Here is a 25,988-nt window from a genome sequence, read left to right as displayed (position 1 = left end):
CTTTGTTGTTATACTCCACACATGAGTGAAATCATTGGCTACTTGTCTTTCTCCACCTGGTATATATCACTGAGCATGCTACCGTCTAGCTACATCCACATCCTTGCAAATGGTAGGATTTGTTTTCTTCTTATGGCTGCTTACTGCACTTTTTAAACTGGACTTCATTCTTCCTTTTTGTTTGTAGTTTCCCTATGTGCTTTCACCATTTATCTGTTGGTTATGAGCAATAGCTTTGTGTTAATCGATATCTATCTGAATCTGTGTAACTGTCTGTCTATCTATCAATCTATCTATCTATCTATCCTTCTATCTTTCTCTCTATGTATCTCTCTATCTTCCTATCATCTAACTATCGTGTCTATCATCTATCTGTAATCTCTCATCTATCTATGTATCTATGAATCAATCATCTTTTTGTCTTCCCATCTATCCTCATGTACAGAACAGTTAACAACATCGCCTATGTCACTTCCCTACATTATGCTTCCAAAAATCTTGCCAAGTAACTAGGACGTATGAAGAGCACTGGGTACACTGAGACAATTGCAGGTCGAGTCTGCCGCGTGTGCTTACAAAACCAGTAAATGGTTGTCCAGGGACTTGAACCCATATCTCTGTCCTCTGTCCTCTTTTACCTCCTTCTCGCCTGCTGACTCTAATTTGCCACAATAATTGACTAAGTCTTCCCTGAAGACCACAAGTATCCTCCCCCTGGGCCTGTTGTAGTCAGAAAAGCATACTTGGTGCTTTGCTCATCACCAAGTATGAAGGACATTGGCGTGATCACCTCTGATAGGAGGAGGGACAAATAAAAATGAACACCTATTTCTAGACAGGAGCAGTTTTGAAAAAAGAGTGTGTTGTGGAGTGACGTGTTTATTTGAGTGTCCAACCTTCACTCTTAAGTGGTTATTTTTTTTTACATTCATGAACATCATAAAACGCACTGATTTCAAAAGCCCAGACGCATTTTATTACAGCAATTCTGTTATTGAGGTGAGAAAAATTGAGAAGGACTTTGCTGTACAACGGAATCTATTTCTGGGTACTGCTGAAACCAAACAAAAAAAAATTCATGGTGGCCAGCTAGCGCTATTTTCTACTGACTGTCTCTGGGGACTCAAACAGAATCCATTTGTTTGTTTTTTTGTTTCTCAGTTTCACTTTTTTTAGGTACCTGTCACCGCCCCTTCAGCTTTTAATTTGTCCGTGTCCTGGGATCTCAAGTGAGTCTCCTGTAAGGGAGCACATACATGATCTTGAGTGAAAGATAGCTTAGTTTAGTAAGATGCTTTCCTATCTACCTACCTATCTATCTCTTTACCTATCTATGTAATCTTTCTATCTATCTATCTGTCATCTATCTATGTATGGTCTGTCATCTATCTACTATCATCTGTGTATCTATCTAATTAATCTATCATCTATATGTATGTATATCAGTCGAATCTGTGTATCAATCATTTGTCTCTCTCTATAACTGTTTTCTCACTTTTGTCAACGTTCTGTCCCTAGGTGCACTTTGATTCCTCTGTGTCCTTCTCAGCCTCAATTCCTTGTGTTTGTTTTTGTGAGTTAGCTGTGTGTTTGTGTCTTGAGAGGAGTGGCCTTGGGTGGAACTTCTCCTGCATAGGTGGCACGAGTCTGCTGGGTGTGGATAGTGTGGTTGGTGGGCTGCGCTCTTGAAACTGTGCAGCCCAGTGCCCTCCAGCTGCTCTGCCCCTGGGCCGTTCCTGCTGTGGCGGCTGCATGAGCTGCAGGGAATATCCGAGGCCCGATGCAGGGAGCACCCTCGCGGGCCTCCGGGGTCCGTGGTAGGTATATACCCAGTAGTATGTCTTTTTGCCTGTGCACCGATGTTACCTCGGTGGCCCTGCTTGGTGGCCCAACTTCAGAGAGTATGTGTGTAGTCACTGGTTAAGGGAACTGCCTTTTGGTGACACGCGGGGTTCTTCTGGGACAGTGGCCCATGGACTTGGTGAGGTGGCAGCCCAGCTAGCTTGTGGGGAAACTGCTCCCCTCTGCTGTCAAGGTGGAGGTGGAATTTCAGTGCATTTACGCATTTTGATGTGAGTGAGGTCTATCTGAAATGGAATAGTAGCGTTGAGAGCTATGTTTCCACCCCCTCAACTTGTAGTTCATCTTCGTCCTTGGATCTCAAGTTAGTCCCCTGTAAGGCAGCACGTAGGTGGACTTGAGTTTTCATCCCTTCTTTTAACCCTGTGTCTTTACATTGGAGTCCTGAAGAGCCTGTCCTTTTATTCTGAGAATTGAGAGCTATGTCCTTATTGCACTTAAAAAATTTTTTTTGTTATCATTAATCCACAATCACGCAAAGAACATTATGATCACCAAGTACACCACGTCCCCCCCAAAAACCCCATTACAGTAGCTGTCCATCAGCATAGTTGGATGCTGTAGACCCCTTCACCATGTCCCCCCCACACCCCGTTACAGTCGCTTTCCATCAGCGTGTAGTAAGATGCTGTAGAATCACTACTGGTCTTCTCTGTGTTGTACTGCCCTCCCCATGCTCCCCCCACCCACACATTATACATGCTAATCCTAATGCCCCCTTTCTTTCTCCCCACATTTATGAAACCCTTCCCACCCACCCTGCCTAGTCCCTTTCCCTTTGGTAGCTGTTAGTCCACTCTTGGGTTCTGTGAGTCTGCTGCTGTTTTTTTCCTTCAGTTTTTCTTTGTTGTTTTACTCAACACATGAGTGAAATCATTTGGTACTTGTCTTTCTCCGCATGGCCTTTTTCACTGAGCATAATATCCTCTAGCTCCATCCACGTTGTTCAAATGGTAGGATTTTTTTCTTCTTACGGCTCTTTACTGTACTTTTTAAACTAGATTTCTGTCTTCTCTTTTGTCTGTAGTTTCGCTATGTGCTTTCACCATTGCTCTCCTCGTTATTAGCAATAACTTTACGTTAATCAATATGTACCAATATCTATCTATCCATCTGTCTGTCTGTCTATCTATCCATCTATCTATCTATCTATCTATCTATCTATCTATCTATCTAACTATCTATCTATCTATCTTCCTATCATCTATCTATGATGTCTATCATCATTCTATGTACCTATCTATCTATCTTTCATCTGTCGTCTGTCTAGCTATCTATCTATGAATCAATCATCTTTCTGTCTGGCCATCTATCCTTATGTACAGAACACTTAACAACATCGCCTTTGTCGCTTCCCTACATTATGCTTCTAAAAATCTTTCAAGGTAACTAGGCTGTAGGAAGAGCACTCGGTTCACCGAGACACTTGCAGGTCGTGTCAGCCACGTGTACCTACAAAACCAGTAAATGGTTGTGCAGGGACTTGAACCTGTGTCTGTATCCTCTATTATCTTCTTCTCACTGGCTGACTCTATTTAGCCACATTCATTGACTAAGTGCTCCGTGAAGACCACAAGTATTGTTTCTCTGGGCCTGTTGTCCACAGAAAGAAAACTTGGTGCTTTGCTCACCACCATGTTTGAGGGACATCGGCGTGATCACCGCTGATAGGATGGAACGACAAATGAAAAGGAACACCAGTTGCTAGGCAGGAGCACTTGGGAGCAAAGAGTGTGTTGTGGAGTGTCGTGTTTATTTCAGTGTCCAAACTTCCCTCTTTATATAGTTATTACTTCTTTACATTCATGAACTTCATAATACCCACTGATCTCAAAGGTCCAGACGTATACTTTTACAGCAATTCAATTGTTGAGTTGAGAGAAAATGAGAAAGACGTTGCTCTACCACTAAATCTATGGCTGGGCAATGCTGAAACCAAACAAAAAGAATTCACGTTGGCCAGATAGGGCTATTTTCTACTGACTGTCTCTGTTGACTCAAACAGAATCCATTCTTGGATTGTTTGCTTTTCAGTTTCACTGTGTTGGGTACCTGTACACACCCCTTCGGCTTTTAGATTGTCTGTGTCCTTGGATCTCAAGAGAGTCTCCTGTAAGGGAGCACGAAGGTGGTCTTGAGTTTTCATCCCTTCTTTTAACCCTGTGTCATTTGTTTGGAGCACTCAAAGCCTGTCCTTTTATTCTGACGATTCAGAGCCGTGCCCTTATTGCACTTAAAAAATTGTTTTTGTTATCATTAATCTACAATCATGTGAAGAACATTATGTTTACTAGACTCCCCCCTTCACCAAGTCCCTCCCAAAAACCTCTTACAGTTGCTGTCAGTTAGCAGAGATGGATGCTGTAGACCCGTTCACGATGTACCCCCCCACACACCCCATTACAGTTGCTGTCCTTCCGCGTGTAGTAAGATGCTGTAGAATATCTACTTGTCTTCTCTGTGTTGTACAGCACTCGCCATGCGACCCCATCCTCACGCATTATACATGCTTATCCTAATCTCCCTTTTCTTTCTCCCCACCCTTATCCCTCCCTTCCCAACCACCCTTCTCAGTCCTTTTCCCTTTGGTAACTGTTACTCCACATTCGGGTTCTGTGAGTCTGCTGCTGTTTTTTTTTTCAGTGTTTCTTTGTTGTTATACTCCACACATGAGTGAAATCATTTGGTACTTGTCTTTCTCCGCCTGGAATATTTCACTGAGCATGCTTCCGTCTCTCTCCATCCACGTCATTGCAAATGGTAGCATTTGTTTTCTTCTTATAGCTGCAAATGGCAGTTTTAAACTGGACTTCATTCTTCCTTTTAGTTTGTAGTTTCGCTATGTGCTTTCACCATTGATCTCCTGGTTATGAGCAATAGCTTTGTGTTATTTAATATGTATCTGTATGTATCTTTCTATCTATCTATCTGTCTATCCTTCTATCTTTCTATTTATCTATCTATCTTTCTATCTATCTATCTATCTATCTATCTATCTATCTATCTATCTATCTATCTATCATCTATCTGTCTATCAATCTATGTTCCTATCTACCTATCATGTCTATCGTCGGTCTATCTGTCATCTGTCATCTATCTATCTATCTATGAATCAATCATCTTTTTGTCTGGCCATCTATCCTTATGTACAGGACAGTTAACAACATCGCCTATGTCACTTCCCTACATTATGCTTCCAAAAATATTGCAAAGTAAGTAGTCCTTAGGGAGAGCACTGGGTTCACTGAGACACTTGCAGGTCGAGTCAGCCGCTTGTGCTTAAAAATCCAGTAATTTATGGTGGTGCAGGGACTTGCACCCATCTCTCTGTCCTCTGTCCTCTTTTACCTCCTTCTCGCTTGCTGACTGTATTCAGCCACATTCGTTGACTAAGTGCTTCCAGAAGACCACAACTGTCCTTCCTCTGAGCTTGTTTAGACAGAAAAGTATACTTGGTGCTTTGCTCTCCACCAAGTTTGAGGGACAATGGCATGATCACCGCTGATAGGAGGAGGGACAAATAAAAAGAACACCTATTTCTAGGCAGCAGCATTTGGGAGCAAAGAGAGTGTTGTGGAGTTACGTGTTTGTTTGAGTGTCCAAACTATCCTCTTTAGGTGGTTATTACTACTTTACTTTCAAGAACATCATAAAATCCACTGATTTCAAAAGCCCAGACACATAATATTACAGCAATTCAGTTGTTGAGGTGAGAAAAAATGAGAAGGACGTTGCTGTACCACTAAATCTATGGCTGGGCACTGCTGAAACCAAACAAAAAGAATTCACGGTGTCTAGATAGGGCTATTTTCTACTGACTGTCTCTGGGGACTCAAACAAAATCCATTTGTTTGTTTGTTTGCTTTTCAGTTACACTTGTGTAGGGTTGCTGTCCCCACCCCTTCGGATTGTAGTTTGTCTGTGTCTTTGGATCTCAAGTGAGTCTCCTATAGGGGAGAACTTAGGTGATCTTGAGTTTTCATCCCTTCTTTTAACCCTGTGTCTTTTGTTTGGAGCTCGCAAAGCCTGTTTTATTGCTGTGCCCATATTGCACTTAAAAACATTTTTTTTATCATTAATCTGCAATCACGTGAAGAACATCATATTTACTAGGCTCCCACCTTCACCAAGTCCCCACCAAAACCTCTTACAGTCGTTGTCCATAAGCATTGTTGTATGCTGTAGACTGCTTCACCATGTCAACCCACAAACACCCCATTTCAGTCGCTGTCCATCAGCGTGTAGTAAATGCTGTAGAATCTCTACTTGTCTTCTCTGTGTTGTACATCCCTCCCTTTGCACCCCGAGCACACGCATTATACATGATACTCCTAATGTCCCCTTTCTTCTCCCTGCCCTTATCCCTCCCTTCCCACACACCCTGCCCATTCCCTTTCCCTTTGGTAACTGTTATTGAACTCTCGGGATCTGTGAGTCTGCTGCTGTTTATTTCCTCCAGTTTTTCTTTGTTGTTATACTCCACACATGAGTGAAATCATTGGCTACTTGTCTTTCTCCACCTGGTATATATCACTGAGCATGCTACCGTCTAGCTACATCCACATCCTTGCAAATGGTAGGATTTGTTTTCTTCTTATGGCTGCTTACTGCACTTTTTAAACTGGACTTCATTCTTCCTTTTTGTTTGTAGTTTCCCTATGTGCTTTCACCATTTATCTGTTGGTTATGAGCAATAGCTTTGTGTTAATCGATATCTATCTGAATCTGTGTAACTGTCTGTCTATCTATCAATCTATCTATCTATCCTTCTATATTTCTCTCTATGTATCTCTCTATCTTCCTATCATCTAACTATCGTGTCTATCGTCTATCTATAATCTCTCATCTATCTATGTATCTATGAATCAATCATCTTTTTGTCTTCCCATCTATCCTCATGTACAGAACAGTTAACAACATCACCTATGTCACTTCCCTACATTATGCTTCCAAAAATCTTGCCAAGTAACTAGGACGTATGAAGAGCACTGGGTACACTGAGACAATTGCAGGTCGAGTCTGCCGCGTGTGCTTACAAAACCAGTAAATGGTTGTCCAGGGACTTGAACCCATATCTCTGTCCTCTGTCCTCTTTTACCTCCTTCTCACCTGCTGACTCTAATTTGCCACAATAATTGACTAAGTCTTCCCTGAAGACCACAAGTATCCTCCCCCTGGGCCTGTTGTAGTCAGAAAAGCATACTTGGTGCTTTGCTCATCACCAAGTATGAAGGACATTGGCGTGATCACCTCTGATAGGAGGAGGGACAAATAAAAATGAACACCTATTTCTAGACAGGAGCAGTTTTGAAAAAAGAGTGTGTTGTGGAGTGACGTGTTTATTTGAGTGTCCAACCTTCACTCTTAAGTGGTTATTTTTTTTTACATTCATGAACATCATAAAACGCACTGATTTCAAAAGCCCAGACGCATTTTATTACAGCAATTCTGTTATTGAGGTGAGAAAAATTGAGAAGGACTTTGCTGTACAACGGAATCTATTTCTGGGTACTGCTGAAACCAAACAAAAAAAAATTCATGGTGGCCAGCTAGCGCTATTTTCTACTGACTGTCTCTGGGGACTCAAACAGAATCCATTTGTTTGTTTTTTTGTTTCTCAGTTTCACTTTTTTTAGGTACCTGTCACCGCCCCTTCAGCTTTTAATTTGTCCGTGTCCTGGGATCTCAAGTGAGTCTCCTGTAAGGGAGCACATACATGATCTTGAGTGAAAGATAGCTTAGTTTAGTAAGATGCTTTCCTATCTACCTACCTATCTATCTCTTTACCTATCTATGTAATCTTTCTATCTATCTATCTGTCATCTATCTATGTATGGTCTGTCATCTATCTACTATCATCTGTGTATCTATCTAATTAATCTATCATCTATATGTATGTATATCAGTCGAATCTGTGTATCAATCATTTGTCTCTCTCTATAACTGTTTTCTCACTTTTGTCAACGTTCTGTCCCTAGGTGCACTTTGATTCCTCTGTGTCCTTCTCAGCCTCAATTCCTTGTGTTTGTTTTTGTGAGTTAGCTGTGTGTTTGTGTCTTGAGAGGAGTGGCCTTGGGTGGAACTTCTCCTGCGTAGGTGGCACGAGTCTGCTGGGTGTGGATAGTGTGGTTGGTGGGATGCGCTCTTGAAACTGTGCAGCCCAGTGCCCTCCAGCTGCTCTGCCTCTGGGCCGTTCCTGCTGTGGCGGCTGCATGAGCTGCAGGGAATATCCGAGGCCCGATGCAGGGAGCACCCTCGCGGGCCTCCGGGGTCCGTGGTATTTACATGCCCAGTAGTATGTCTTTTTGCCTGTGCACCGATGTTACCTCGGTGGCCCTGCTTGGTGGCCCAACTTCAGAGAGTATGTGTGTAGTCACTGGTTAAGGGAACTGCCTTTTGGTGACACGCGGGGTTCTTCTGGGCCAGTGGCCCATGGACTTGGTGAGGTGGCAGCCCAGCTAGCTTGTGGGGAAACTGCTCCCCTCTGCTGTCAAGGTGGAGGTGGAATTTCAGTGCATTTACGCATTTTGATGTGAGTGAGGTCTATCTGAAATGGAATAGTAGCGTTGAGAGCTATGTTTCCACCCCCTCAACTTGTAGTTCATCTTCGTCCTTGGATCTCAAGTTAGTCCCCTGTAAGGCAGCACGTAGGTGGTCTTGAGTTTTCATCCCTTCTTTTAACCCTGTGTCTTTACATTGGAGTCCTGAAGAGCCTGTCCTTTTATTCTGAGAATTGAGAGCTATGTCCTTATTGCACTTAAAAAATTTTTTTTGTTATCATTAATCCACAATCACGCAAAGAACATTATGATCACCAAGTACACCACGTCCCCCCCAAAAACCCCATTACAGTAGCTGTCCATCAGCATAGTTGGATGCTGTAGACCCCTTCACCATGTCCCCCCCACACCCCGTTACAGTCGCTTTCCATCAGCGTGTAGTAAGATGCTGTAGAATCACTACTGGTCTTCTCTGTGTTGTACTACCCTCCCCATGCTCCCCCCACCCACACATTATACATGCTAATCCTAATGCCCCCTTTCTTTCTCCCCACATTTATGAAACCCTTCCCACCCACCCTGCCTAGTCCCTTTCCCTTTGGTAGCTGTTAGTCCACTCTTGGGTTCTGTGAGTCTGCTGCTGTTTTTTTCCTTCAGTTTTTCTTTGTTGTTTTACTCAACACATGAGTGAAATCATTTGGTACTTGTCTTTCTCCGCATGGCCTTTTTCACTGAGCATAATATCCTCTAGCTCCATCCACGTTGTTCAAATGGTAGGATTTTTTTCTTCTTACGGCTCTTTACTGTACTTTTTAAACTAGATTTCTGTCTTCTCTTTTGTCTATAGTTTCGCTATGTGCTTTCACCAATGCTCTCCTCGTTATTAGCAATAACTTTACGTTAATCAATATGTACCGATATCTATCTATCCATCTGTCTGTCTGTCTATCTATCTATCTATCTATCTATCTATCTATCTATCTATCTATCTATCTAACTATCTATCTATCTATCTTCCTATCATCTATCTGTGATGTCTATCATCATTCTATGTACCTATCTATCTATCTTTCATCTGTCGACTGTCTAGCTATCTATCTATGAATCAATCATCTTTCTGTCTGGCCATCTATCCTTATGTACAGAACACTTAACAACATCGCCTTTGTCGCTTCCCTACATTATGCTTCTAAAAATCTTTCAAGGTAACTGGGCTGTAGGAAGAGCACTCGGTTCACCGAGACACTTGCAGGTCGAGTCAGCCACGTGTACCTACAAAACCAGTAAATGGTTGTGCAGGGACTTGAACCTGTGTCTGTATCCTCTATTATCTTCTTCTCACTGGCTGACTCTATTTAGCCACATTCATTGACTAAGTGCTCCGTGAAGACCACAAGTATTGTTTCTCTGGGCCTGTTGTCCACAGAAAGAAAACTTGGTGCTTTGCTCACCACCATGTTTGAGGGACATCGGCGTGATCACCGCTGATAGGATGGAACGACAAATGAAAAGGAACACCAGTTGCTAGACAGGAGCACTTGGGAGCAAAGAGTGTGTTGTGGAGTGACGTGTTTATTTCAGTGTCCAAACTTCCCTCTTTATATAGTTATTACTTCTTTACATTCATGAACTTCATAATACCCACTGATCTCAAAGGTCCAGACGTATACTTTTACAGCAATTCAATTGTTGAGTTGAGAGAAAATGAGAAAGACGTTGCTGTACCACTAAATCTATGGCTGGGCAATGCTGAAACCAAACAAAAAGAATTCACGTTGGCCAGATAGGGCTATTTTCTACTGACTGTCTCTGTGGACTCAAACAGAATCCATTCTAGGATTGTTTGTTTTTCAGTTTCACTGTGTTGGGTACCTGTACACACCCCTTCGGCTTTTAGATTGTCTGTGTCCTTGGATCTCAAGAGAGTCTCCTGTAAGGGAGCACGAAGGTGGTCTTGAGTTTTCATCCCTTCTTTTAACCCTGTGTCATTTGTTTGGAGCACTCAAAGCCTGTCCTTTTATTCTGACGATTCAGAGCTGTGCCCTTATTGCACTTAAAAAATTGTTTTTGTTATCATTAATCTACAATCACGTGAAGAACATTATGTTTACTAGACTCCCCCCTTCACCAAGTCCCTCCCAAAAACCTCTTACAGTTGCTGTCAGTTAGCAGAGATGGATGCTGTAGACCCGTTCACGATGTACCCCCCCACACACCCCATTACAGTTGCTGTCCTTCCGCGTGTAGTAAGATGCTGTAGAATATCTACTTGTCTTCTCTGTGTTGTACAGCACTCGCAATGCGACCCCGCCCTCACGCATTATACATGCTTATCCTAATCTCCCTTTTCTTTCTCCCCACCCTTATCCCTCCCTTCCCAACCACCCTTCTCAGTCCTTTTCCCTTTGGTAACTGTTACTCCACATTCGGGTTCTGTGAGTCTGCTGCTGTTTTTTTTTTCAGTGTTTCTTTGTTGTTATACTCCACACATGAGTGAAATCATTTGGTACTTGTCTTTCTCCGCCTGGAATATTTCACTGAGCATGCTTCCGTCTCTCTCCATCCACGTCATTGCAAATGGTAGCATTTGTTTTCTTCTTATAGCTGCAAATGGCAGTTTTAAACTGGACTTCATTCTTCCTTTTAGTTTGTAGTTTCGCTATGTGCTTTCACCATTGATCTCCTGGTTATGAGCAATAGCTTTGTGTTATTTAATATGTATCTGTATGTATCTTTCTATCTATCTATCTGTCTATCCTTCTATCTTTCTATTTATCTATCTATCTTTCTATCTATCTGTCTATCTATCTATCTATCTATCTATCTATCTATCTATCTATCTATCATCTATCTGTCTATCAATCTATGTTCCTATCTACCTATCATGTCTATCGTCGGTCTATCTGTCATCTGTCATCTATCTATCTATCTATGAATCAATCATCTTTTTGTCTGGCCATCTATCCTTATGTACAGGACAGTTAACAACATCGCCTATGTCACTTCCCTACATTATGCTTCCAAAAATATTGCAAAGTAACTAGTCCTTAGGGAGAGCACTGGGTTCACTGAGACACTTGCAGGTCGAGTCAGCCGCTTGTGCTTAAAAATCCAGTAATTTATGGTGGTGCAGGGACTTGCACCCATCTCTCTGTCCTCTGTCCTCTTTTACCTCCTTCTCGCTTGCTGACTGTATTCAGCCACATTCGTTGACTAAGTGCTTCCAGAAGACCACAACTGTCCTTCCTCTGAGCCTGTTTAGACAGAAAAGTATACTTGGTGCTTTGCTCACCACCAAGTTTGAGGTACAATGGCATGATCACCGCTGATAGGAGGAGGGACAAATAAAAAGAACACCTATTTCTAGGCAGCAGCATTTGGGAGCAAAGAGAGTGTTGTGGAGTTACGTGTTTGTTTGAGTGTCCAAACTATCCTCTTTAGGTGGTTATTACTACTTTACTTTCAAGAACATCATAAAATCCACTGATTTCAAAAGCCCAGACACATATTATTACAGCAATTCAGTTGTTGAGGTGAGAAAAAATGCGAAGGACGTTGCTGTACCACTAAATCTATGGCTGGGCACTGCTGAAACCAAACAAAAAGAATTCACGGTGTCTAGATAGAGCTATTTTCTACTGACTGTCTCTGGGGACTCAAACAAAATCCATTTGTTTGTTTGTTTGCTTTTCAGTTACACTTGTGTAGGGTTGCTGTCCCCACCCCTTCGGATTGTAGTTTGTCTGTGTCTTTGGATCTCAAGTGAGTCTCCTATAGGGGAGAACTTAGGTGATCTTGAGTTTTCATCCCTTCTTTTAACCCTGTGTCTTTTGTTTGGAGCTCGCAAAGCCTGTTTTATTGCTGTGCCCATATTGCACTTAAAAACATTTTTTTTATCATTAATCTGCAATCACGTGAAGAACATCATATTTACTAGGCTCCCACCTTCACCAAGTCCCCACCAAAACCTCTTACAGTCGTTGTCCATAAGCATTGTTGTATGCTGTAGACTGCTTCACCATGTCAACCCACAAACACCCCATTTCAGTCGCTGTCCATCAGCGTGTAGTAAATGCTGTAGAATCTCTACTTGTCTTCTCTGTGTTGTACATCCCTCCCTTTGCACCCCGAGCACACGCATTATACATGATACTCCTAATGTCCCCTTTCTTCTCCCTGCCCTTATCCCTCCCTTCCCACACACCCTGCCCATTCCCTTTCCCTTTGGTAACTGTTATTGAACTCTCGGGATCTGTGAGTCTGCTGCTGTTTATTTCCTCCAGTTTTTCTTTGTTGTTATACTCCACACATGAGTGAAATCATTGGCTACTTGTCTTTCTCCACCTGGTATATATCACTGAGCATGCTACCGTCTAGCTACATCCACATCCTTGCAAATGGTAGGATTTGTTTTCTTCTTATGGCTGCTTACTGCACTTTTTAAACTGGACTTCATTCTTCCTTTTTGTTTGTAGTTTCCCTATGTGCTTTCACCATTTATCTGTTGGTTATGAGCAATAGCTTTGTGTTAATCGATATCTATCTGAATCTGTGTAACTGTCTGTCTATCTATCAATCTATCTATCTATCTATCCTTCTATCTTTCTCTCTATGTATCTCTCTATCTTCCTATCATCTAACTATCGTGTCTATCATCTATCTGTAATCTCTCATCTATCTATGTATCTATGAATCAATCATCTTTTTGTCTTCCCATCTATCCTCATGTACAGAACAGTTAACAACATCGCCTATGTCACTTCCCTACATTATGCTTCCAAAAATCTTGCCAAGTAACTAGGACGTATGAAGAGCACTGGGTACACTGAGACAATTGCAGGTCGAGTCTGCCGCGTGTGCTTACAAAACCAGTAAATGGTTGTCCAGGGACTTGAACCCATATCTCTGTCCTCTGTCCTCTTTTACCTCCTTCTCGCCTGCTGACTCTAATTTGCCACAATAATTGACTAAGTCTTCCCTGAAGACCACAAGTATCCTCCCCCTGGGCCTGTTGTAGTCAGAAAAGCATACTTGGTGCTTTGCTCATCACCAAGTATGAAGGACATTGGCGTGATCACCTCTGATAGGAGGAGGGACAAATAAAAATGAACACCTATTTCTAGACAGGAGCAGTTTTGAAAAAAGAGTGTGTTGTGGAGTGACGTGTTTATTTGAGTGTCCAACCTTCACTCTTAAGTGGTTATTTTTTTTTACATTCATGAACATCATAAAACGCACTGATTTCAAAAGCCCAGACGCATTTTATTACAGCAATTCTGTTATTGAGGTGAGAAAAATTGAGAAGGACTTTGCTGTACAACGGAATCTATTTCTGGGTACTGCTGAAACCAAACAAAAAAAAATTCATGGTGGCCAGCTAGCGCTATTTTCTACTGACTGTCTCTGGGGACTCAAACAGAATCCATTTGTTTGTTTTTTTGTTTCTCAGTTTCACTTTTTTTAGGTACCTGTCACCGCCCCTTCAGCTTTTAATTTGTCCGTGTCCTGGGATCTCAAGTGAGTCTCCTGTAAGGGAGCACATACATGATCTTGAGTGAAAGATAGCTTAGTTTAGTAAGATGCTTTCCTATCTACCTACCTATCTATCTCTTTACCTATCTATGTAATCTTTCTATCTATCTATCTGTCATCTATCTATGTATGGTCTGTCATCTATCTACTATCATCTGTGTATCTATCTAATTAATCTATCATCTATATGTATGTATATCAGTCGAATCTGTGTATCAATCATTTGTCTCTCTCTATAACTGTTTTCTCACTTTTGTCAACGTTCTGTCCCTAGGTGCACTTTGATTCCTCTGTGTCCTTCTCAGCCTCAATTCCTTGTGTTTGTTTTTGTGAGTTAGCTGTGTGTTTGTGTCTTGAGAGGAGTGGCCTTGGGTGGAACTTCTCCTGCGTAGGTGGCACGAGTCTGCTGGGTGTGGATAGTGTGGTTGGTGGGATGCGCTCTTGAAACTGTGCAGCCCAGTGCCCTCCAGCTGCTCTGCCTCTGGGCCGTTCCTGCTGTGGCGGCTGCATGAGCTGCAGGGAATATCCGAGGCCCGATGCAGGGAGCACCCTCGCGGGCCTCCGGGGTCCGTGGTAGGTATATACCCAGTAGTATGTCTTTTTGCCTGTGCACCGATGTTACCTCGGTGGCCCTGCTTGGTGGCCCAACTTCAGAGAGTATGTGTGTAGTCACTGGTTAAGGGAACTGCCTTTTGGTGACACGCGGGGTTCTTCTGGGCCAGTGGCCCATGGACTTGGTGAGGTGGCAGCCCAGCTAGCTTGTGGGGAAACTGCTCCCCTCTGCTGTCAAGGTGGAGGTGGAATTTCAGTGCATTTACGCATTTTGATGTGAGTGAGGTCTATCTGAAATGGAATAGTAGCGTTGAGAGCTATGTTTCCACCCCCTCAACTTGTAGTTCATCTTCGTCCTTGGATCTCAAGTTAGTCCCCTGTAAGGCAGCACGTAGGTGGTCTTGAGTTTTCATCCCTTCTTTTAACCCTGTGTCTTTACATTGGAGTCCTGAAGAGCCTGTCCTTTTATTCTGAGAATTGAGAGCTATGTCCTTATTGCACTTAAAAAATTTTTTTTGTTATCATTAATCCACAATCACGCAAAGAACATTATGATCACCAAGTACACCACGTCCCCCCCAAAAACCCCATTACAGTAGCTGTCCATCAGCATAGTTGGATGCTGTAGACCCCTTCACCATGTCCCCCCCACACCCCGTTACAGTCGCTTTCCATCAGCGTGTAGTAAGATGCTGTAGAATCACTACTGGTCTTCTCTGTGTTGTACTACCCTCCCCATGCTCCCCCCACCCACACATTATACATGCTAATCCTAATGCCCCCTTTCTTTCTCCCCACATTTATGAAACCCTTCCCACCCACCCTGCCTAGTCCCTTTCCCTTTGGTAGCTGTTAGTCCACTCTTGGGTTCTGTGAGTCTGCTGCTGTTTTTTTCCTTCAGTTTTTCTTTGTTGTTTTACTCAACACATGAGTGAAATCATTTGGTACTTGTCTTTCTCCGCATGGCCTTTTTCACTGAGCATAATATCCTCTAGCTCCATCCACGTTGTTCAAATGGTAGGATTTTTTTCTTCTTACGGCTCTTTACTGTACTTTTTAAACTAGATTTCTGTCTTCTCTTTTGTCTATAGTTTCGCTATGTGCTTTCACCAATGCTCTCCTCGTTATTAGCAATAACTTTACGTTAATCAATATGTACCGATATCTATCTATCCATCTGTCTGTCTGTCTATCTATCTATCTATCTATCTATCTATCTATCTATCTATCTATCTATCTATCTATCTATCTATCTAACTATCTATCTATCTATCTTCCTATCATCTATCTGTGATGTCTATCATCATTCTATGTACCTATCTATCTATCTTTCATCTGTCGACTGTCTAGCTATCTATCTATGAATCAATCATCTTTCTGTCTGGCCATCTATCCTTATGTACAGAACACTTAACAACATCGCCTTTGTCGCTTCCCTACATTATGCTTCTAAAAATCTTTCAAGGTAACTGGGCTGTAGGAAGAGCACTCGGTTCACCGAGACACTTGCAGGTCGAGTCAGCCACGTGTACCTACAAAACCAGTAAATGGTTGTGCAGGGACTTGAACCTGTGTCTGTATCCTCTATTATCTTCTTCTCACTGGCTGACTCTATTTAGCCACATTCATTGACTAAGTGCTCCGTGAAGACCACAAGTATTGTTTCTCTGGGCCTGTTGTCCACAGAAAGAAAACTTGGTGCTTTGCTCACCACCATGTTTGAGGGACATCGGCGTGATCACCGCTGATAGGATGGAACGACAAATGAAAAGGAACACCAGTTGCTAGACAGGAGCACTTGGGAGCAAAGAGTGTGTTGTGGAGTGACGTGTTTATTTCAGTGTCCAAACTTCCCTCTTTATATAGTTATTACTTCTTTACATTCATGAACTTCATAATACCCACTGATCTCAAAGGTCCAGACGTATACTTTTACAGCAATTCAATTGTTGAGTTGAGAGAAAATGAGAAAGACGTTGCTGTACCACTAAATCTATGGCTGGGCAATGCTGAAACCAAACAAAAAGAATTCACGTTGGCCAGATAGGGCTATTTTCTACTGACTGTCTCTGTGGACTCAAACAGAATCCATTCTAGGATTGTTTGTTTTTCAGTTTCACTGTGTTGGGTACCTGTACACACCCCTTCGGCTTTTAGATTGTCTGTGTCCTTGGATCTCAAGAGAGTCTCCTGTAAGGGAGCACGAAGGTGGTCTTGAGTTTTCATCCCTTCTTTTAACCCTGTGTCATTTGTTTGGAGCACTCAAAGCCTGTCCTTTTATTCTGACGATTCAGAGCTGTGCCCTTATTGCACTTAAAAAATTGTTTTTGTTATCATTAATCTACAATCACGTGAAGAACATTATGTTTACTAGACTCCCCCCTTCACCAAGTCCCTCCCAAAAACCTCTTACAGTTGCTGTCAGTTAGCAGAGATGGATGCTGTAGACCCGTTCACGATGTACCCCCCCACACACCCCATTACAGTTGCTGTCCTTCCGCGTGTAGTAAGATGCTGTAGAATATCTACTTGTCTTCTCTGTGTTGTACAGCACTCGCAATGCGACCCCGCCCTCACGCATTATACATGCTTATCCTAATCTCCCTTTTCTTTCTCCCCACCCTTATCCCTCCCTTCCCAACCACCCTTCTCAGTCCTTTTCCCTTTGGTAACTGTTACTCCACATTCGGGTTCTGTGAGTCTGCTGCTGTTTTTTTTTTCAGTGTTTCTTTGTTGTTATACTCCACACATGAGTGAAATCATTTGGTACTTGTCTTTCTCCGCCTGGAATATTTCACTGAGCATGCTTCCGTCTCTCTCCATCCACGTCATTGCAAATGGTAGCATTTGTTTTCTTCTTATAGCTGCAAATGGCAGTTTTAAACTGGACTTCATTCTTCCTTTTAGTTTGTAGTTTCGCTATGTGCTTTCACCATTGATCTCCTGGTTATGAGCAATAGCTTTGTGTTATTTAATATGTATCTGTATGTATCTTTCTATCTATCTATCTGTCTATCCTTCTATCTTTCTATTTATCTATCTATCTTTCTATCTATCTGTCTATCTATCTATCTATCTATCTATCTATCTATCTATCTATCTATCTATCATCTATCTGTCTATCAATCTATGTTCCTATCTACCTATCATGTCTATCGTCGGTCTATCTGTCATCTGTCATCTATCTATCTATCTATGAATCAATCATCTTTTTGTCTGGCCATCTATCCTTATGTACAGGACAGTTAACAACATCGCCTATGTCACTTCCCTACATTATGCTTCCAAAAATATTGCAAAGTAACTAGTCCTTAGGGAGAGCACTGGGTTCACTGAGACACTTGCAGGTCGAGTCAGCCGCTTGTGCTTAAAAATCCAGTAATTTATGGTGGTGCAGGGACTTGCACCCATCTCTCTGTCCTCTGTCCTCTTTTACCTCCTTCTCGCTTGCTGACTGTATTCAGCCACATTCGTTGACTAAGTGCTTCCAGAAGACCACAACTGTCCTTCCTCTGAGCCTGTTTAGACAGAAAAGTATACTTGGTGCTTTGCTCACCACCAAGTTTGAGGTACAATGGCATGATCACCGCTGATAGGAGGAGGGACAAATAAAAAGAACACCTATTTCTAGGCAGCAGCATTTGGGAGCAAAGAGAGTGTTGTGGAGTTACGTGTTTGTTTGAGTGTCCAAACTATCCTCTTTAGGTGGTTATTACTACTTTACTTTCAAGAACATCATAAAATCCACTGATTTCAAAAGCCCAGACACATATTATTACAGCAATTCAGTTGTTGAGGTGAGAAAAAATGAGAAGGACGTTGCTGTACCACTAAATCTATGGCTGGGCACTGCTGAAACCAAACAAAAAGAATTCACGGTGTCTAGATAGAGCTATTTTCTACTGACTGTCTCTGGGGACTCAAACAAAATCCATTTGTTTGTTTGTTTGCTTTTCAGTTACACTTGTGTAGGGTTGCTGTCCCCACCCCTTCGGATTGTAGTTTGTCTGTGTCTTTGGATCTCAAGTGAGTCTCCTATAGGGGAGAACTTAGGTGATCTTGAGTTTTCATCCCTTCTTTTAACCCTGTGTCTTTTGTTTGGAGCTCGCAAAGCCTGTTTTATTGCTGTGCCCATATTGCACTTAAAAACATTTTTTTTATCATTAATCTGCAATCACGTGAAGAACATCATATTTACTAGGCTCCCACCTTCACCAAGTCCCCACCAAAACCTCTTACAGTCGTTGTCCATAAGCATTGTTGTATGCTGTAGACTGCTTCACCATGTCAACCCACAAACACCCCATTTCAGTCGCTGTCCATCAGCGTGTAGTAAATGCTGTAGAATCTCTACTTGTCTTCTCTGTGTTGTACATCCCTCCCTTTGCACCCCGAGCACACGCATTATACATGATACTCCTAATGTCCCCTTTCTTCTCCCTGCCCTTATCCCTCCCTTCCCACACACCCTGCCCATTCCCTTTCCCTTTGGTAACTGTTATTGAACTCTCGGGATCTGTGAGTCTGCTGCTGTTTATTTCCTCCAGTTTTTCTTTGTTGTTATACTCCACACATGAGTGAAATCATTGGCTACTTGTCTTTCTCCACCTGGTATATATCACTGAGCATGCTACCGTCTAGCTACATCCACATCCTTGCAAATGGTAGGATTTGTTTTCTTCTTATGGCTGCTTACTGCACTTTTTAAACTGGACTTCATTCTTCCTTTTTGTTTGTAGTTTCCCTATGTGCTTTCACCATTTATCTGTTGGTTATGAGCAATAGCTTTGTGTTAATCGATATCTATCTGAATCTGTGTAACTGTCTGTCTATCTATCAATCTATCTATCTATCTATCCTTCTATCTTTCTCTCTATGTATCTCTCTATCTTCCTATCATCTAACTATCGTGTCTATCATCTATCTGTAATCTCTCATCTATCTATGTATCTATGAATCAATCATCTTTTTGTCTTCCCATCTATCCTCATGTACAGAACAGTTAACAACATCGCCTATGTCACTTCCCTACATTATGCTTCCAAAAATCTTGCCAAGTAACTAGGACGTATGAAGAGCACTGGGTACACTGAGACAATTGCAGGTCGAGTCTGCCGCGTGTGCTTACAAAACCAGTAAATGGTTGTCCAGGGACTTGAACCCATATCTCTGTCCTCTGTCCTCTTTTACCTCCTTCTCGCCTGCTGACTCTAATTTGCCACAATAATTGACTAAGTCTTCCCTGAAGACCACAAGTATCCTCCCCCTGGGCCTGTTGTAGTCAGAAAAGCATACTTGGTGCTTTGCTCATCACCAAGTATGAAGGACATTGGCGTGATCACCTCTGATAGGAGGAGGGACAAATAAAAATGAACACCTATTTCTAGACAGGAGCAGTTTTGAAAAAAGAGTGTGTTGTGGAGTGACGTGTTTATTTGAGTGTCCAACCTTCACTCTTAAGTGGTTATTTTTTTTTACATTCATGAACATCATAAAACGCACTGATTTCAAAAGCCCAGACGCATTTTATTACAGCAATTCTGTTATTGAGGTGAGAAAAATTGAGAAGGACTTTGCTGTACAACGGAATCTATTTCTGGGTACTGCTGAAACCAAACAAAAAAAAATTCATGGTGGCCAGCTAGCGCTATTTTCTACTGACTGTCTATGGGGACTCAAACAGAATCCATTTGTTTGTTTTTTTGTTTCTCAGTTTCACTTTTTTTAGGTACCTGTCACCGCCCCTTCAGCTTTTAATTTGTCCGTGTCCTGGGATCTCAAGTGAGTCTCCTGTAAGGGAGCACATACATGATCTTGAGTGAAAGATAGCTTAGTTTAGTAAGATGCTTTCCTATCTACCTACCTATCTATCTCTTTACCTATCTATGTAATCTTTCTATCTATCTATCTGTCATCTATCTATGTATGGTCTGTCATCTATCTACTATCATCTGTGTATCTATCTAATTAATCTATCATCTATATGTATGTATATCAGTCGAATCTGTGTATCAATCATTTGTCTCTCTCTATAACTGTTTTCTCACTTTTGTCAACGTTCTGTCCCTAGGTGCACTTTGATTCCTCTGTGTCCTTCTCAGCCTCAATTCCTTGTGTTTGTTTTTGTGAGTTAGCTGTGTGTTTGTGTCTTGAGAGGAGTGGCCTTGGGTGGAACTTCTCCTGCATAGGTGGCACGAGTCTGCTGGGTGTGGATAGTGTGGTTGGTGGGCTGCGCTCTTGAAACTGTGCAGCCCAGTGCCCTCCAGCTGCTCTGCCCCTGGGCCGTTCCTGCTGTGGCGGCTGCATGAGCTGCAGGGAATATCCGAGGCCCGATGCAGGGAGCACCCTCGCGGGCCTCCGGGGTCCGTGGTAGGTATATACCCAGTAGTATGTCTTTTTGCCTGTGCACCGATGTTACCTCGGTGGCCCTGCTTGGTGGCCCAACTTCAGAGAGTATGTGTGTAGTCACTGGTTAAGGGAACTGCCTTTTGGTGACACGCGGGGTTCTTCTGGGACAGTGGCCCATGGACTTGGTGAGGTGGCAGCCCAGCTAGCTTGTGGGGAAACTGCTCCCCTCTGCTGTCAAGGTGGAGGTGGAATTTCAGTGCATTTACGCATTTTGATGTGAGTGAGGTCTATCTGAAATGGAATAGTAGCGTTGAGAGCTATGTTTCCACCCCCTCAACTTGTAGTTCATCTTCGTCCTTGGATCTCAAGTTAGTCCCCTGTAAGGCAGCACGTAGGTGGACTTGAGTTTTCATCCCTTCTTTTAACCCTGTGTCTTTACATTGGAGTCCTGAAGAGCCTGTCCTTTTATTCTGAGAATTGAGAGCTATGTCCTTATTGCACTTAAAAAATTTTTTTTGTTATCATTAATCCACAATCACGCAAAGAACATTATGATCACCAAGTACACCACGTCCCCCCCAAAAACCCCATTACAGTAGCTGTCCATCAGCATAGTTGGATGCTGTAGACCCCTTCACCATGTCCCCCCCACACCCCGTTACAGTCGCTTTCCATCAGCGTGTAGTAAGATGCTGTAGAATCACTACTGGTCTTCTCTGTGTTGTACTGCCCTCCCCATGCTCCCCCCACCCACACATTATACATGCTAATCCTAATGCCCCCTTTCTTTCTCCCCACATTTATGAAACCCTTCCCACCCACCCTGCCTAGTCCCTTTCCCTTTGTTAGCTGTTAGTCCACTCTTGGGTTCTGTGAGTCTGCTGCTGTTTTTTTCCTTCAATTTTTCTTTGTTGTTTTACTCAACACATGAGTGAAATCATTTGGTACTTGTCTTTCTCCGCATGGCCTTTTTCACTGAGCATAATATCCTCTAGCTCCATCCACGTTGTTCAAATGGTAGGATTTTTTTCTTCTTACGGCTCTTTACTGTACTTTTTAAACTAGATTTCTGTCTTCTCTTTTGTCTGTAGTTTCGCTATGTGCTTTCACCATTGCTCTCCTCGTTATTAGCAATAACTTTACGTTAATCAATATGTACCAATATCTATCTATCCATCTGTCTGTCTGTCTATCTATCCATCTATCTATCTATCTATCTATCTATCTATCTATCTATCTAACTATCTATCTATCTATCTTCCTATCATCTATCTATGATGTCTATCATCATTCTATGTACCTATCTATCTATCTTTCATCTGTCGTCTGTCTAGCTATCTATCTATGAATCAATCATCTTTCTGTCTGGCCATCTATCCTTATGTACAGAACACTTAACAACATCGCCTTTGTCGCTTCCCTACATTATGCTTCTAAAAATCTTTCAAGGTAACTAGGCTGTAGGAAGAGCACTCGGTTCAACGAGACACTTGCAGGTCGTGTCAGCCACGTGTACCTACAAAACCAGTAAATGGTTGTGCACGGACTTGAACCTGTGTCTGTATCCTCTATTATCTTCTTCTCACTGGCTGACTCTATTTAGCCACATTCATTGACTAAGTGCTCCGTGAAGACCACAAGTATTGTTTCTCTGGGCCTGTTGTCCACAGAAAGAAAACTTGGTGCTTTGCTCACCACCATGTTTGAGGGACATCGGCGTGATCACCGCTGATAGGATGGAACGACAAATGAAAAGGAACACCAGTTGCTAGACAGGAGCACTTGGGAGCAAAGAGTGTGTTGTGGAGTGTCGTGTTTATTTCAGTGTCCAAACTTCCCTCTTTATATAGTTATTACTTCTTTACATTCATGAACTTCATAATACCCACTGATCTCAAAGGTCCAGACGTATACTTTTACAGCAATTCAATTGTTGAGTTGAGAGAAAATGAGAAAGACGTTGCTCTACCACTAAATCTATGGCTGGGCAATGCTGAAACCAAACAAAAAGAATTCACGTTGGCCAGATAGGGCTATTTTCTACTGACTGTCTCTGTTGACTCAAACAGAATCCATTCTTGGATTGTTTGTTTTTCAGTTTCACTGTGTTGGGTACCTGTACACACCCCTTCGGCTTTTAGATTGTCTGTGTCCTTGGATCTCAAGAGAGTCTCCTGTAAGGGAGCACGAAGGTGGTCTTGAGTTTTCATCCCTTCTTTTAACCCTGTGTCATTTGTTTGGAGCACTCAAAGCCTGTCCTTTTATTCTGACGATTCAGAGCTGTGCCCTTATTGCACTTAAAAAATTGTTTTTGTTATCATTAATCTACAATCATGTGAAGAACATTATGTTTACTAGACTCCCCCCTTCACCAAGTCCCTCCCAAAAACCTCTTACAGTTGCTGTCAGTTAGCAGAGATGGATGCTGTAGACCCGTTCACGATGTACCCCCCCACACACCCCATTACAGTTGCTGTCCTTCCGCGTGTAGTAAGATGCTGTAGAATATCTACTTGTCTTCTCTGTGTTGTACAGCACTCGCCATGCGACCCCATCCTCATGCATTATACATGCTTATCCTAATCTCCCTTTTCTTTCTCCCCACCCTTATCCCTCCCTTCCCAACCACCCTTCTCAGTCCTTTTCCCTTTGGTAACTGTTACCCAACATTCGGGTTCTGTGAGTCTGCTGCTGTTTTATTTTTCAGTGTTTCTTTGTTGTTATACTCCACACATGAGTGAAATCATTTGGTACTTGTATTTCTCCGCCTGGAATATTTCACTGAGCATGCTTCCGTCTCTCTCCATCCACGTCATTGCAAATGGTAGCATTTGTTTTCTTCTTATAGCTGCAAATGGCAGTTTTAAACTGGACTTCATTCTTCCTTTTAGTTTGTAGTTTCGCTATGTGCTTTCACCATTGATCTCCTGGTTATGAGCAATAGCTTTGTGTTATTTAATATGTATCTGTATGTATCTTTCTATCTATCTATCTGTCTATCCTTCTATCTTTCTATTTATCTATCTATCTTTCTATCTATCTGTCTATCTATCTATCTATCTATCTATCTATCTATCTATCTATCTATCTATCTATCATCTATCTGTCTATCTATCTATGTTCCTATCTACCTATCATGTCTATCGTCGGTCTATCTGTCATCTGTCATCTATCTATCTATCTATGAATCAATCATCTTTTTGTCTGGCCATCTATCCTTATGTACAGGACAGTTAACAACATCGCCTATGTCACTTCCCTACATTATGCTTCCAAAAATATTGCAAAGTAACTAGTCCTTAGGGAGAGCACTGGGTTCACTGAGACACTTGCAGGTCGAGTCAGCCGCTTGTGCTTAAAAATCCAGTAATTTATGGTGGTGCAGGGACTTGCACCCATCTCTCTGTCCTCTGTCCTCTTTTACCTCCTTCTCGCTTGCTGACTGTATTCAGCCACATTCGTTGACTAAGTGCTTCCAGAAGACCACAACTGTCCTTCCTCTGAGCCTGTTTAGACAGAAAAGTATACTTGGTGCTTTGCTCACCACCAAGTTTGAGGGACAATGGCATGATCACCGCTGATAGGAGGAGGGACAAATAAAAAGAACACCTATTTCTAGGCAGCAGCATTTGGGAGCAAAGAGAGTGTTGTGGAGTTACGTGTTTGTTTGAGTGTCCAAACTATCCTCTTTAGGTGGTTATTACTACTTTACTTTCAAGAACATCATAAAATCCACTGATTTCAAAAGCCCAGACACATATTATTACAGCAATTCAGTTGTTGAGGTGAGAAAAAATGAGAAGGACGTTGCTGTACCACTAAATCTATGGCTGGGCACTGCTGAAACCAAACAAAAAGAATTCACGGTGTCTAGATAGGGCTATTTTCTACTGACTGTCTCTGGGGACTCAAACAAAATCCATTTGTTTGTTTGTTTGCTTTTCAGTTACACTTGTGTAGGGTTGCTGTCCCCACCCCTTCGGATTGTAGTTTGTCTGTGTCTTTGGATCTCAAGTGAGTCTCCTATAGGGGAGAACTTAGGTGATCTTGAGTTTTCATCCCTTCTTTTAACCCTGTGTCTTTTGTTTGGAGCTCGCAAAGCCTGTTTTATTGCTGTGCCCATATTGCACTTAAAAACATTTTTTTTTATCATTAATCTGCAATCACGTGAAGAACATCATATTTACTAGGCTCCCACCTTCACCAAGTCCCCACCAAAACCTCTTACAGTCGTTGTCCATAAGCATTGTTGTATGCTGTAGACTGCTTCACCATGTCAACCCACAAACACCCCATTTCAGTCGCTGTCCATCAGCGTGTAGTAAATGCTGTAGAATCTCTACTTGTCTTCTCTGTGTTGTACATCCCTCCCTTTGCACCCCGAGCACACGCATTATACATGATACTCCTAATGTCCCCTTTCTTCTCCCTGCCCTTATCCCTCCCTTCCCACACACCCTGCCCATTCCCTTTCCCTTTGGTAACTGTTATTGAACTCTCGGGATCTGTGAGTCTGCTGCTGTTTATTTCCTCCAGTTTTTCTTTGTTGTTATACTCCACACATGAGTGAAATCATTGGCTACTTGTCTTTCTCCACCTGGTATATATCACTGAGCATGCTACCGTCTAGCTACATCCACATCCTTGCAAATGGTAGGATTTGTTTTCTTCTTATGGCTGCTTACTGCACTTTTTAAACTGGACTTCATTCTTCCTTTTTGTTTGTAGTTTCCCTATGTGCTTTCACCATTTATCTGTTGGTTATGAGCAATAGCTTTGTGTTAATTGACATCTATCTGAATCTGTGTAACTGTCTGTCTATCTATCAATCTATCTATCTATCTATCCTTCTATCTTTCTCTCTATGTATCTCTCTATCTTCCTATCATCTAACTATCGTGTCTATCGTCTATCTGTAATCTCTCATCTATCTATGTATCTATGAATCAATCATCTTTTTGTCTTCCCATCTATCCTCATGTACAGAACAGTTAACAACATCGCCTATGTCACTTCCCTACATTATGCTTCCAAAAATCTTGCCAAGTAACTAGGACGTATGAAGAGCACTGGGTACACTGAGACAATTGCAGGTCGAGTCTGCCGCGTGTGCTTACAAAACCAGTAAATGGTTGTCCAGGGACTTGAACCCATATCTCTGTCCTCTGTCCTCTTTTACCTCCTTCTCGCCTGCTG

This window comes from Manis pentadactyla, chromosome 9 (assembly GCF_030020395.1).
Source record: "Manis pentadactyla isolate mManPen7 chromosome 9, mManPen7.hap1, whole genome shotgun sequence".
In the NCBI taxonomy this organism is placed as follows: Eukaryota; Metazoa; Chordata; class Mammalia; order Pholidota; family Manidae; genus Manis; species Manis pentadactyla.
The sequence above is the reverse complement of the archived record's forward strand: the minus strand, read 5'-3'. Positions refer to the sequence as shown.